Raw genomic sequence first — 12031 nt, 5'->3', positions numbered from 1 at the left:
ATTTAAATGTTAGTCTCATCCCAAGACACTCTCATAGAAATATCCAGAATAATGTTTGACCACAGATCTGGGCACTGGGCCCAGCCAAACTGACAAAAACCAAACAAATAAGCAAGCAAAAAAACAATCTAGCTATAAACCGATATAGCTCATTCATTATATTATTTAATTCATGCATTGTCCCTCAGAATTTCATGCCACTGCTAGAAGTTAACAAATGGCAGAACCAGAAATCTACTCCAGGCCTATCAGTCTGTTGGTCTCCATTGTGAGGGTTACTAACCCTCACAATATAGTTTCACGATTTATTCAAATTTCAATTTTCATAACAATCACCATTTATTTTTTAATTGAATTTGTAATAATTTTGTCAAATCACATCCACCAAAAATTTACATCAAACCTGTTCTTTTATTTGAGAAAAAACAGTATCAGGTTTGAACCAACCCAACACCCTTAATATCTCTAATACTCATTAATCAACACTGCTGCTGTCCTGTATGATAGCCCCTAGATTATAAGTACCAAGGTCTTAGAAATCTGCTTCTCTTTGCTTTCAACCTATTGCAATTCTACTTGCTCTGTGTTACCCTGTTTCAGTTCCATGGCCTGATACCTGATTTTTATCTCTCTTCAGTTCCTTTTCACTAACAACTTATTTAATCTCTTTTCTTTTTGACCCTTTACTTCTGAATGTTGCCTTTATGATATTATTCAATTAACTGCACCATGAACATGGGCCAGCTGTGCTTTATTTTCAGGGCTCATCTCCAAAAACACTAACCTAATTCAAACCCGCTAGGCATCAACAACATGACTCAGAAGGAAAGGATATTGAAGGATCACCAAAGCCTTTAATTTACCTCATCAGTACCTAATTGAGTAATATAGAATAGGTACTTTAAAAAAAAAAGATTTTATTTATTTGAGAGAGAGCAAGAGTGAGAGAGATCACAGGGGGAGAAAGAGAAGCAGGCTCCCCCGTGCGCAGGGAGCCTAATGCGGGGCTGGATCCCAGGACCCTGGGATCATGACCTAAGCCGAAGGCAGGCACTTAACTGACTGAGCCACCCAGGCGTCCCTAGAATTGGTACTTTTTAAGGCACTATCATACTGAGACTAGTTATACAAGCCTGTGAATAATTTTTAAAGTAATATGCATGTCTTTTATCTTAAATGTTTCCAGTGCTTAAGTATTTAAGCATTACTGGGTAGATTTTATCATTAGAAAACTAAAAAAAAAAAAAAAAATCCAAGTATAAATGGTAAGTAACACAAGACAGCAAGGAAAAAAAGGAGTAGAAATAGGAAAAACATATACAAATTGTGATTTAATTTCCTTACTGCTTTTGAAATAGGGCATAATGTTATTTACTGGCCACTGTACTATTCTAGGTTTAATCCTACACTAGTCTTTAAAGTTAAAATATAGGTGTTCATAATATTCAAACACACTATTCAAAGTAATACAATGATGAAAGGTGGTTGGAGAATAAAATGTTAGAGAAGCAATATGAAAGATCTAAAGATGCATTTTCAGAAACTAATTTTAGGGGTGCCTGGGAGGCTCAGTCAGTTAAATGTCTGACTCTTGGTTTCAGCTCAGGTCATGATCTCAGAGTCATGAGATGGAGCATGGAGTTGGATTCCACGCTGCGCATGGAACCTGCTTAAGATTCTGTCTCTCCCTCTCTCTGCACCTACCCCCCTCTCTCTCACATGTGCTCTCTCTCTCTCTCAAAAATAAATAAATAAAAATAAAAACTGACTTTATAAAAGGATTTATAAAAAATAAAATAGGATTTATAATATCTCTTAAGTGTATAAAGTAATATTAAAGAAATAATTGAGTATCTCAGCTGAGTTCTAAATCATCATTGAACAAGAAAACACATGTAAGCTACACCTAGTATTATTTCAAGTTCATATATAAGTGAAGGATGTAAAACTCTGAAAGAATTCCCAAAGTTTTGTGCTCAAGTAAGCAAACACACAGTACTGAGACTTAACCCTTGACTAGCCTCACCTATTTATCATGAGATAAAACTGGAGGGTATTATGCTGAGCAAAATAAGTCAATCAGAGAAAGACATGTATCATATGACATCACTGATATGAGGAATTCTTAATCTCAGGAAACAAACTGAGGGTTACTGGAGTGGTGGGGGGTGTGAGGGATGGGGTGGCTGGGTGATAGACATTGGGGAGGGTATGTGCTATGGTGAGCGCTGTGAATTGTGTAAGACTGTTGAATCACAGACCTGTACCTCTGAAACAAATAATACATTATATGTTAAAAAAGAAGAAGAAGAGAGCAGGAAGGGAAAAATGAAGGGGGGGAATCGGAGGGGGAGACGAACCATGAAAGGCTATAGACTCTGAGAAACAAACAGGGTTCTAGAGGGGATGGGGGTGGGGGTATGGGTTAGCCTGGTGATGGGTATTAAAAAGGGCACGTACTGAATGGAGCACTAGGTGTTATACGCAAACAATGAATCATGGAACTCTACATCAAAAACTAATGATGTAATGTATGGTGATTAACATAACATTAAAAAAAAGTGTGAAAGTTTCACATTATGGTACAGATAAGGAGATGGAGAAAATACCTTCAGGTAGGTTACACAAGAAAGGCTAAATGGAGGACTATTACTGTAGTCAGCAACAAAATTTTGTTGATATTGAAAATATTCTAGGTAAATGAAAATATTTTTTATGACATATAGCTCAGAAGAATTCAATTAAACTTGGACTTTTCCCAGTTAGTTGTAGCTTCATCATTACTAAAAGAAGGCATTTGCCCTACACATCTGAGTTCATTGATGACATTCTGGCCCCAATGTCCAAAGTACCAAGGTCTCCTAACTTCCATGACTTCTTACCCACATTTCAGACTGTTTCCCCTCCTTTGGGTGTATCTGGTTTTATGTGTTGATCCCTCGTTTTTGTGGCTTATTGTTCCTGGATGATTTCAACTGCTTCCATGACCGAAACTTGCATCTCAAAAGAGAAATGTACAGGATTCTTCAGAGCTCCATATCCTCACTTGCTATGGCCTGTGCACAGGTCCAGTGGGTGTTTTACCACTATTGCAAGTGTAAAGTCTAAAAGGATACTTGTTGTTCCCTCCAAACCACATCACATTTCAGAATTTATATTTATTTTCAAATTGGCATTATGCCTTCAATCCTACAAACAGAAAAACAAATGAATTCATCTTTTTCAGTGATCCTCCCAAATGGAGACAAATCTCCTAACATACCAATTCTTTTTCTTTTCTTTCTTTTTTAGATTTTTAAAAATTTTAATTGAGGTATAATTGACATATAACCATGACTTCTTCCACTGTAACATTTCTAACATCCTGTAATCTCCTTTCTTACTGTCACTAACCTTCTTTGGCTTTACATCAGGATTCCAGCATTAGACTTCAATTAACTTCTTTATTTCCAGGCTCTGCAGCTGTCTGTTCAACATTGTTATTCAATAAGGGGTCTGGGAATTGGCAGTATTGGCATCATCTGGAAACTTGTTAGAAAGGTGAAATCACAAGCTGTAGTTGAGAACTTCTGAATCAGAATTTGTGTTTTTAGCAGGATCCCCAAGTGATTGGAGTGCTCATTAAAGTTTGAGAAGCTCTGTTGAGCATGACCATGTTATTTCTCTACTCACATGGACTTCAAGAAATGATTGAATGATAGCATTAATTAAATTTAAAAGTATTGGGGCACCTGGGTGGCTCAGTCGGTTAAGCATTTGCCTTGGGCTCAGGTCATGGGTTCTGGGATCAAGCCCCACCTCCAGCTCTCTGCTCAGCAGAAAGTCTGCCTCTCCCTCTCCATCTGCCTTTCCTCGCTCTCTCTTGCTCTCTCTCACTCTTTCTTGCCCTCAAATAAATAAAATCTTTAAAATAAAATAAATGTGAAAGTATTACATTCTCCCTCTCAAAATATAATTCTCACTAATCACCTCTACACACCCTGTACGTGGTTTTTTGCCATCCTTTGAACCATTGTGTACAATCCAATGTGTGGTTTACTTGCTGAAAATGCCCCCTACTCACTTGTTTACACAAACCTAATCCGTTCTGAAGGAGTTAAAATCTAACTTTGAAAAACATATTTTTGTAGTTTCTATTATGTAAATAATAATAATACAAATAATTTTATTAATAGTATCTACAAAAATGTATTTTGTATTATTTATGTTTTCTTTAAATTTATAGCCCATATTTCCAATTACATGGCAAGCCTCTTATTAGCTTGTATCCTAACATCTAGAAGAGATCCTGCACACCATTGGGATCAGATGATTTCTAAAAATAGGTCTTTCTAGAAAGCCGTGCATAGAAATAAATTAGATTTATTTTTAATTTATAACACTATTTGTACAACAAAATTGTACAAAATTCTATAAGATGATAGTCAAAATTTGTTTAAACAGAACTCCCTGCTGTTTTCTGTCTCTATATGAGAAAAAAATTTAGTGTAAATGTCAACACATTTAAATGGGCAAGAACCTAATTATATGATTATACATAGCATTAACTTTCACTACCTATATTTAAAATAACGCTGTAGGATAAAATGGTGTTTGGATATATTGTAAGATTTAATAGGGAAGTAAAACCCTAATAAATCTACAGAGAAATATATCTACATCAGCAGCTAAGATATTTAGTAGAAATTAAGCTTTATAACTAATGCTTCTTGTTAATTAACATATATTATTAACCATAATGGTTTAACAATTTGTATTAGTCACAAGTAAATTATGTAATTACTACTTGAAGCAAAGGACTTTTATGATAAAAAACAAAATTCACCCTCATTTTTAATATCAAAAGGAAACAGCAAAAATTAATATACTTCTTTCTCACAAAAGGATTCTTCATTGTAATAGTTCTTAACAGTGTTTTGTTTCAAATAGTTATGTAGTCAAATATTATAAAGCAAAAATCTATATTTTTTCTAGTTATTTTCATAGTAATTATATATGCAAAGTATCTTTCTGATACTTTTTTATGTTTTATGCTCTCCCATTTTAAATATTAATTCCAATTATTAAGGGATAATAAGAACAACTATACAAAGTAATAAGCAATTGTATATCTCTTGTAGTTTATAAAGCTTTTGCTTTGGAGTGTTCAAGTCCTAGAATTCTCTTTTGTCTTTGGAACCCAGTATTTCCTTTTTTATAAATTCTATTTTAAACATCTTATTTCTCTTTTTTGTTATGCTAACTTAGGTGGGTGAAGTGCATTTCACACTAATTTACCTGTTCTTTTTTTTTTTAAGATTTTATTTATTTACTTGGGAGAGAGAGATCTTAAGAGAGAGAGAGAGAGATCACAAGCAGGGGGGAGGGATAGAGGGAGAAACAGACTCCCTGCTGAGCAGGGAGCCTGATGAGGGACTCGATCCCAAGACTCTGGGATCATGATCTGAGCTGAAGGTAGATGCTTAGCTGACTGAGCCACCCAGATGCCCTTACCTGTTCTTAAGAGGTAAATTTGTCAAGACATCCAGGAGAATATAGCCACAGTTCTAGATCAGAATTATGGCTAGTGATGAGCCATCTAATGGTGCACCATCTAGTTGATCATGCAATGCAACTTAAGACTGAGTTAGACCTATCAATCCTGTATCTGGTCCTGGAATTTAGGTCATGAGTGTGCATTGGATAAAACTGTGACAATCTTTCTGAGCTTTTTTTCCTTCCTAAGGATCACTATCTCTGAAATCTGAGAATGTCCTTTAATTCCTACGCATTGGGGAATGATGAGGCTGACATTAGGTTGAATATTGCATGCCCAAGACATGATAAAGGAACTTTTTCTTAAAGAAGGCAAGACACAGGGGCGCCTGGGTGGCTCAGTCGTTATGCGTCTGCCTTTGGCTCAGGTCATGATCCCAGGGTCCTGGGATCAAGCCCCGCATCGGGTCCCCTGCTCTGCGGGAAGCCTGCTTCTCCCTCTCCCTCTCCCCCTGCTTGTGTTCCCTCTCTCACTGTGTCTCTCTCTGTCCAATAAATAAAATCTTAAAAAAAAAAAAAAAGAAGGCAAGACACAAACACATAGAACAAAACCATAGGATAACATGATGCATTATATTTTAATTAAGATTCATATTAGTAAACATTAAGTAAAGAAACACCATTTATGCTGGGTGACAAGCAAAGTTTAATAAAGAAGTTGACATTTGACCTAAATTTTTAATAAAGAAATATTTAATGTTCAGATGAGTATGGGATTAAAACCATCCAAAAAAAAAAAGGGAAGAGAAAACAATAAAATAGAGGAATGTCAAAAGAAGAAACAGTATAGGATGTATACACATTTGTAGAATGGAGAATAATTATTGACTAATATATAGATCACATGAGGCTTAGAGGAGGCAATAATGTCTCAGAATTACACCATATGGGAGCTTCAGGTGAATGTGAACCTTATGGCATAGATCATGAAGGGACCAAAAATAATTTCTGAATTATTTTTAACAATAATGTTAATGGTTTACTTTTTTTCCTTTTGAACTTGATAATAAAATATATTTGAATCAGAGCATCAAAAATACATGAAATATTGAAGCTGGAAATTATTTTATAAATTCTTTTGCCAAAATATTCACTTATAGTTGGGTAAATTGAGTTCCAAAGACCTTGAATAAGTTCTATAAGGTCAAAGAGCTATTTCTTTTTGTTTTAACTAGAAAGCACACATAGTTCTTGTAGTTATTTTGGTTGTGTTAATAATTCTAACACTAGAATGCAATCAACCTCTATTGAGAAGAGAGTAGAATTTTTGATTTGGATGATCAGTTTGTTTGAAGAGATTGATTTGAACTATTATGACTTTTCTCCTATATATAATTATATTTCATTTAAGTTAGTTTTAGACAAAGCCATGAATTTTTAAAAAGTATAAACATCATCATTTTCTTGTTTTTTAAAGGCCCTCTCATATACTATGATCATGCAATAAGATATTTAGCCTTTCTATCTCTTTTTTCTTGTTGTTCAAACATTTCTGAAAACAAAATGAACTCTTTGTTCTTTCCTGGACATAACCAGACATAGTCCTCAAAGGAAGGGAAGGCCTCCCTCAAATCTGTTGGATTTTCAGGTGAATAAATTTGGATGTAAATGACTTACTTCCTAAGGATTTAGATATTTTTATTTTTTCCAGTTTGGTGGAGATAAAGGTAAAAAGGGGAAAAATTTAAAGAAAGATAAAAACAGCACCTTAGTTTCTGTCAACCTCAGATGCACTGTTAAGTTCTCTGGCTTATGTGACATAGACCTCTTCCTGGATCTCTGGCATGCAGGATATGTATATTTTCTATAGTACTTACATTTCTCCTGTCAACATATGTAATATCTTCTTTAATATATAGACCCTATTTAACTTTTATTTACTCTATATATTCTCAGCAAAATTAAGTACAACTCAGGGCAGAAAGTGGGGTGCTACCTACATCTGGGAAGGAGGAGAAGTGGGCTACTCCATCTGGCCTGGTGCATTCAGAGGAATACGGGGTTTCAAGTTTCCCAGGCATATCCACTCCAATATTCTCTTTCCAGTTATCAGGGTCCCATGCCTTCCCTACTAGGGCCATGGCTTTAATGTAACAGGAGGAGTCACAGCTGAGACTTGAAGTTTTCTCAGACTTAGGATTTTCTACTCAGTCTGTTCCCCAACTGTTGGAAATAAAGGCCTTTCAGTTTTCACAGTATAATATAGTTTGTCTTTCTTGAACCTCTCCTTTTTATTTAAGGCTTTTATTTTATTTTTTTAATATTTTATTTATTTATTTGACAGAGAGAGACACAGCGAGAGAGGGAACACAAGCAGGGGGAGTGGAAGAGGGAGAAGCAGGCTTCCCGCTGAGCAGAGAGCCCGATGCAGGGCTCTATCCCAGGACCCTGGGATCATGACCTGAGCTGAATGCACACGCTTAACGACTGAGCCACCCAGCCGCCACTATTTAAGGCTTTTACAGCAATTCACAATGTTATTTGTTTATTTAGACAGGTGGCCATGGTTATTTTAATTCTACACTTGATTATTTCATTATCTGAGGTGTACGAGTCTCATGTTGCTTCCTCTTGATTTTTTTTATTCTTTCTCATGCATCCTTCTTTCTTTAATTACCTCGTCATCTTTGACTGTTGTTGGTGCCCAAGACAGTTGGAGGTAACTTGAGACCAAAATTAAGTATGCCTTTTCCCAGAGAGGAATTGCATTTGCTTCTGCCTGGTGCCTGAGGTGAACTCACCATTGGCAATGACACTAAGTGAAGTTCATGGATTGAAGTTCCTTGAATATCTCAAAAGTACATAGCTGGGGTGAAAACCCATTAAACCATTGTTCTATAGCCATAATGTCTCCAAAATATTTTTCCTTTCCTTTTACTTCTCCAGCACTGCTCAGCCCAAACAGACTTTCCTGTTGTCTTCTGAGGTTAGGGTACTAGTCATGCCTAGGTCTGGTTTGGTCTTTTCCTGAGGTTGTAGCCCTTATGTCCCAGCTTAATGTCGGGAAGGTTCTCTTTAACACTCTCCACTTGGTCAGCACCTGAGTTTTTACATCTCCCAGTATAGCAGATGAACTAAAAGTTGAGTGTTATAAATTGTTTGATGCCCTAAAAGTTTTGGGTGCTCCGGTATTGCTCTTTCATCAATTAAAAACTTTCAAACAAAAATTGACCTGAGAGCTCACCACTGTATTTTAAATTCTACAGTTTAGTTGATATGGTTTCAAAATATTTACCCACCATTTTTAGAAAATGAGTTAGTGTGGATAGTCCTTTAGAAACTGGAAAAGTAAATTAGAGTAAAGAATATTTTAAAATACCAAGCATGAACATGATATTGGGAGCCTAGTTTAGATTAATAATCACTATAGAGTTCATGTTCCCCTTGTATGACTTTTCTTTTCTCATGTAGAGTAATAGGTATAAAATCATACAGAAGGAAGATAGATTTTTTTTCAAGACTGGGATTTTGCCAGAACAAGTGTATTTAAAACATATAATGAAACAGGGTTTAGGTGATTTCCAAGAGAATGATTAAAATGATAGGTCATCATGACCTTAATCTCTAAGTCAACAGGGAGTAAACTGAAGACAGGGCAAAATGAAAAGGAGGAAAAAGGCTAGTAAAGTGAAGGCCCTGAGGTTATTCACAACCACTCAATTAATAAATAGGTTGGATAAGAAAGCAAGAACTATAGCCAATATCTCTGATGAACATGGATGCAAAAATTCTCAACAAAATACTAGCAAATCAAATTCAACAGTACATTAAAAGAATCATTCACCATCATCAGGTGGGATTTATTCCTGGGCTGCAAGGGTGGTTCAATATTAGCAAATCAATCAATGTGATACACTACATTAATAAAAGAAAGAATAAGAACCATATGACCCTCTCAATAGAAGCAGAAAAAGCATTTGACAAAGTACAGCATCCATTCTTGATTAAAAACCTTCAACAAAGTAGGGAGAGAGGAAACATACCTCAGCATCATAAAAGCCTTATATGAAAGACCCACAGCTAACGTCATCCTCAATGGGGAAAAACTGAGAGCTTTTCCTCTGTGGTCAGGAACAAGACAAGGATGTCCACTCTCACCATTGTTATTTAACATAGTACTGGAAGTCCTAGCCTCAGCAATCAGACAACAAAAAGAAATAAAAAGCATCCAAATCAGCAAGGAAGAAGTCAAACTTTCACTATTTGCAGAGGACGATACTCTGTATAGAAAACCTGAAAGACTCCACCAAAAAATTGCTAGAACTGATACATTAATTCAATAAAGTTGCAGGATAAAAAAATCAATGTACAGAAATCTGTTGTATTTCTATACACCAATAATGAAGCAGCGGAATGAGAAATCAAGGAATCAACCCCATTTACAATTGCACCAAAAGCCATAAGATTCCTAGGAATAAACCTAACCAAAGACCTATCATATGACCTAGATATTTATATAAGTGAAGTAAAAAATTATATTATACAAAAATATGGGTATTTATAGAAGTTTTATTCATAATCATCAAAAACCAAAATAACTGAAATTGTCCCTCAATTAAGTAACGAATAAACAACTGTGGCACATTTGTATTACTCAGTAATAAAAAAAAGGACAAATTGCTGAAATATTCACCAGCATAGATGAATCCCAAATGCCTTATAATTCTTAGTGAAAAAAGCCAAACTCAAAATGCTACACACAGCATGATTCCATTTACATGACATTCTGAAAAAGGCAAAATTGTAGGGAAAGGGAATAGATCTATAACTGGCAAGTGTTATGGGTAAAGAAAGGATTTGCCTTCAAAAGAGTGGCATATGGGTGTTTTGTTGTGTTTTGCGTTTGCAGTAAGGAGTGGCGAAACTATTTTTGTCTTGTATATGGAGGTGATTACACAAATATATGCATTTGCCAAAATTCATTCTAAAAAGAATGAATATTACTGTTTAAAAATTTTAAAGTAAATGAAAAAATTTTAAATTGCCACTATTAATATAATGTAATAAATAAATGATCAAAAGGCATATCTTAGTTTCCTAGGGCTGCCATAAAAAATTACCACAAATTTGGTGGTTGAAAACAACAGAAATTTATTCTCTCACAATTCTGGAGGACAAAAGTGCATGGTCAAGGTTGCTCCTTTCTGGAGGCTTCCATGAGTGTCTCTAAGTGTCTGGTGACTGTCAGCAATCTCTGGCATATCTTGGCTTGTAGGTGTATCACTACATTCTCTACTTCCTTCTTCACATGGCCTTTGCCTCTGCATTCCTTTGTGTCTTCTCCTTTTGTGTCTCTTATAAGGACAGCTGTCCTTGGATTTAGGGCCCACCCTAATCCAGGATTATCTCATCTCAAAATCCTTACCTTAATTAAATCTGTAAAAAACCTTATTCAAATAAAGTAACATTCTGAGGTTCTGAGTGGACATATCCTTTAGAGGGCAGCTACTCAATCCACTACAAGGCATCACAGCAATCTTTAATAAATTCAGATATATAGATATTGATAAGGATACTAACTTGCAAATTCTTTCATTTGTGTTCTTATTCTGAGAATATTTTGCCTCAGATATTTCTTAATATAACAGATCAAAACTGCTAATAGGTGATTTCTAACAATAAAAATTAAAATGATCTTTTTCCTACAATCAAACTAGTATAGATTTCTTTGGTAGTATTTTTTTCATGAATAAGCTGAATAGTCTTATAAAATACAAATATAAATAATATGAATAATTTATTTCAATGAGAGATACAAAGTTCATTTAAGTTAATGTGAGAAAAAAAATCTTGCATTGACTCAATCAGCCAGTGCATCAAATACTATCTTTAAAGCATTTTGAAAAGTTGGGATGCCTGGGTGGCTCAGTTGGTTAAGCATCGGCCTTCAGCTCAGGTCATGATCCCAGGGTTCTGGGATCAAGTTCCACATGGGGCTCCTCGCTCAGCGGGAAGTCTGCTTCTCCCCCTGCTTGTGCGAGCTCTCTTTCATTCTCTGACAAATAATAAATAAAATCTTAAAAAAAAAAAAGCATTTTGAAATGTCTTGAAAATGTGAAAATAAACAGTGTTGAACTAGGAACTTAAACCAATGTAGCTGACATGAACTAGATTGGAACATCAAGAATTCGTGTTAAATTATGTCCAGTAAAATAAGAAACCCATAAGAAAAGACATGAAGAGAAAACAATATGTAGGCTTTTAACTTGTTTAAGGTTGACTGCAAAATGCATTTCGATAGGGACCACTGTTCTTGCCATCCCCCACCTCATCTTATCAAATCCGAACTCTGCTCTATGTCAGTTCCTTTCTGTGAGGATTCTAGGAAGAAGGAGAATCATTTAATTTTCTGGTAAGATTTCCAGGAGAGGGAAGTAAAAAGTGTCAAGGAAGAGGGATAATTAAGCTAGCCTAATGTAAAGTGAGAAATGATTGGGGTGCCTGGGTGGCTCAGCTAGTTAAGCAGCTGCCTTTGGCTCAGGTCATGATCCCAGGG

Source organism: Leptonychotes weddellii, chromosome 12, assembly GCF_054177405.1.
Source record: "Leptonychotes weddellii isolate Sample4059 chromosome 12, ASM5417740v2, whole genome shotgun sequence".
NCBI classification, from domain to species: domain Eukaryota; kingdom Metazoa; phylum Chordata; class Mammalia; order Carnivora; family Phocidae; genus Leptonychotes; species Leptonychotes weddellii.
This window is presented reverse-complemented; position numbering follows the sequence as displayed.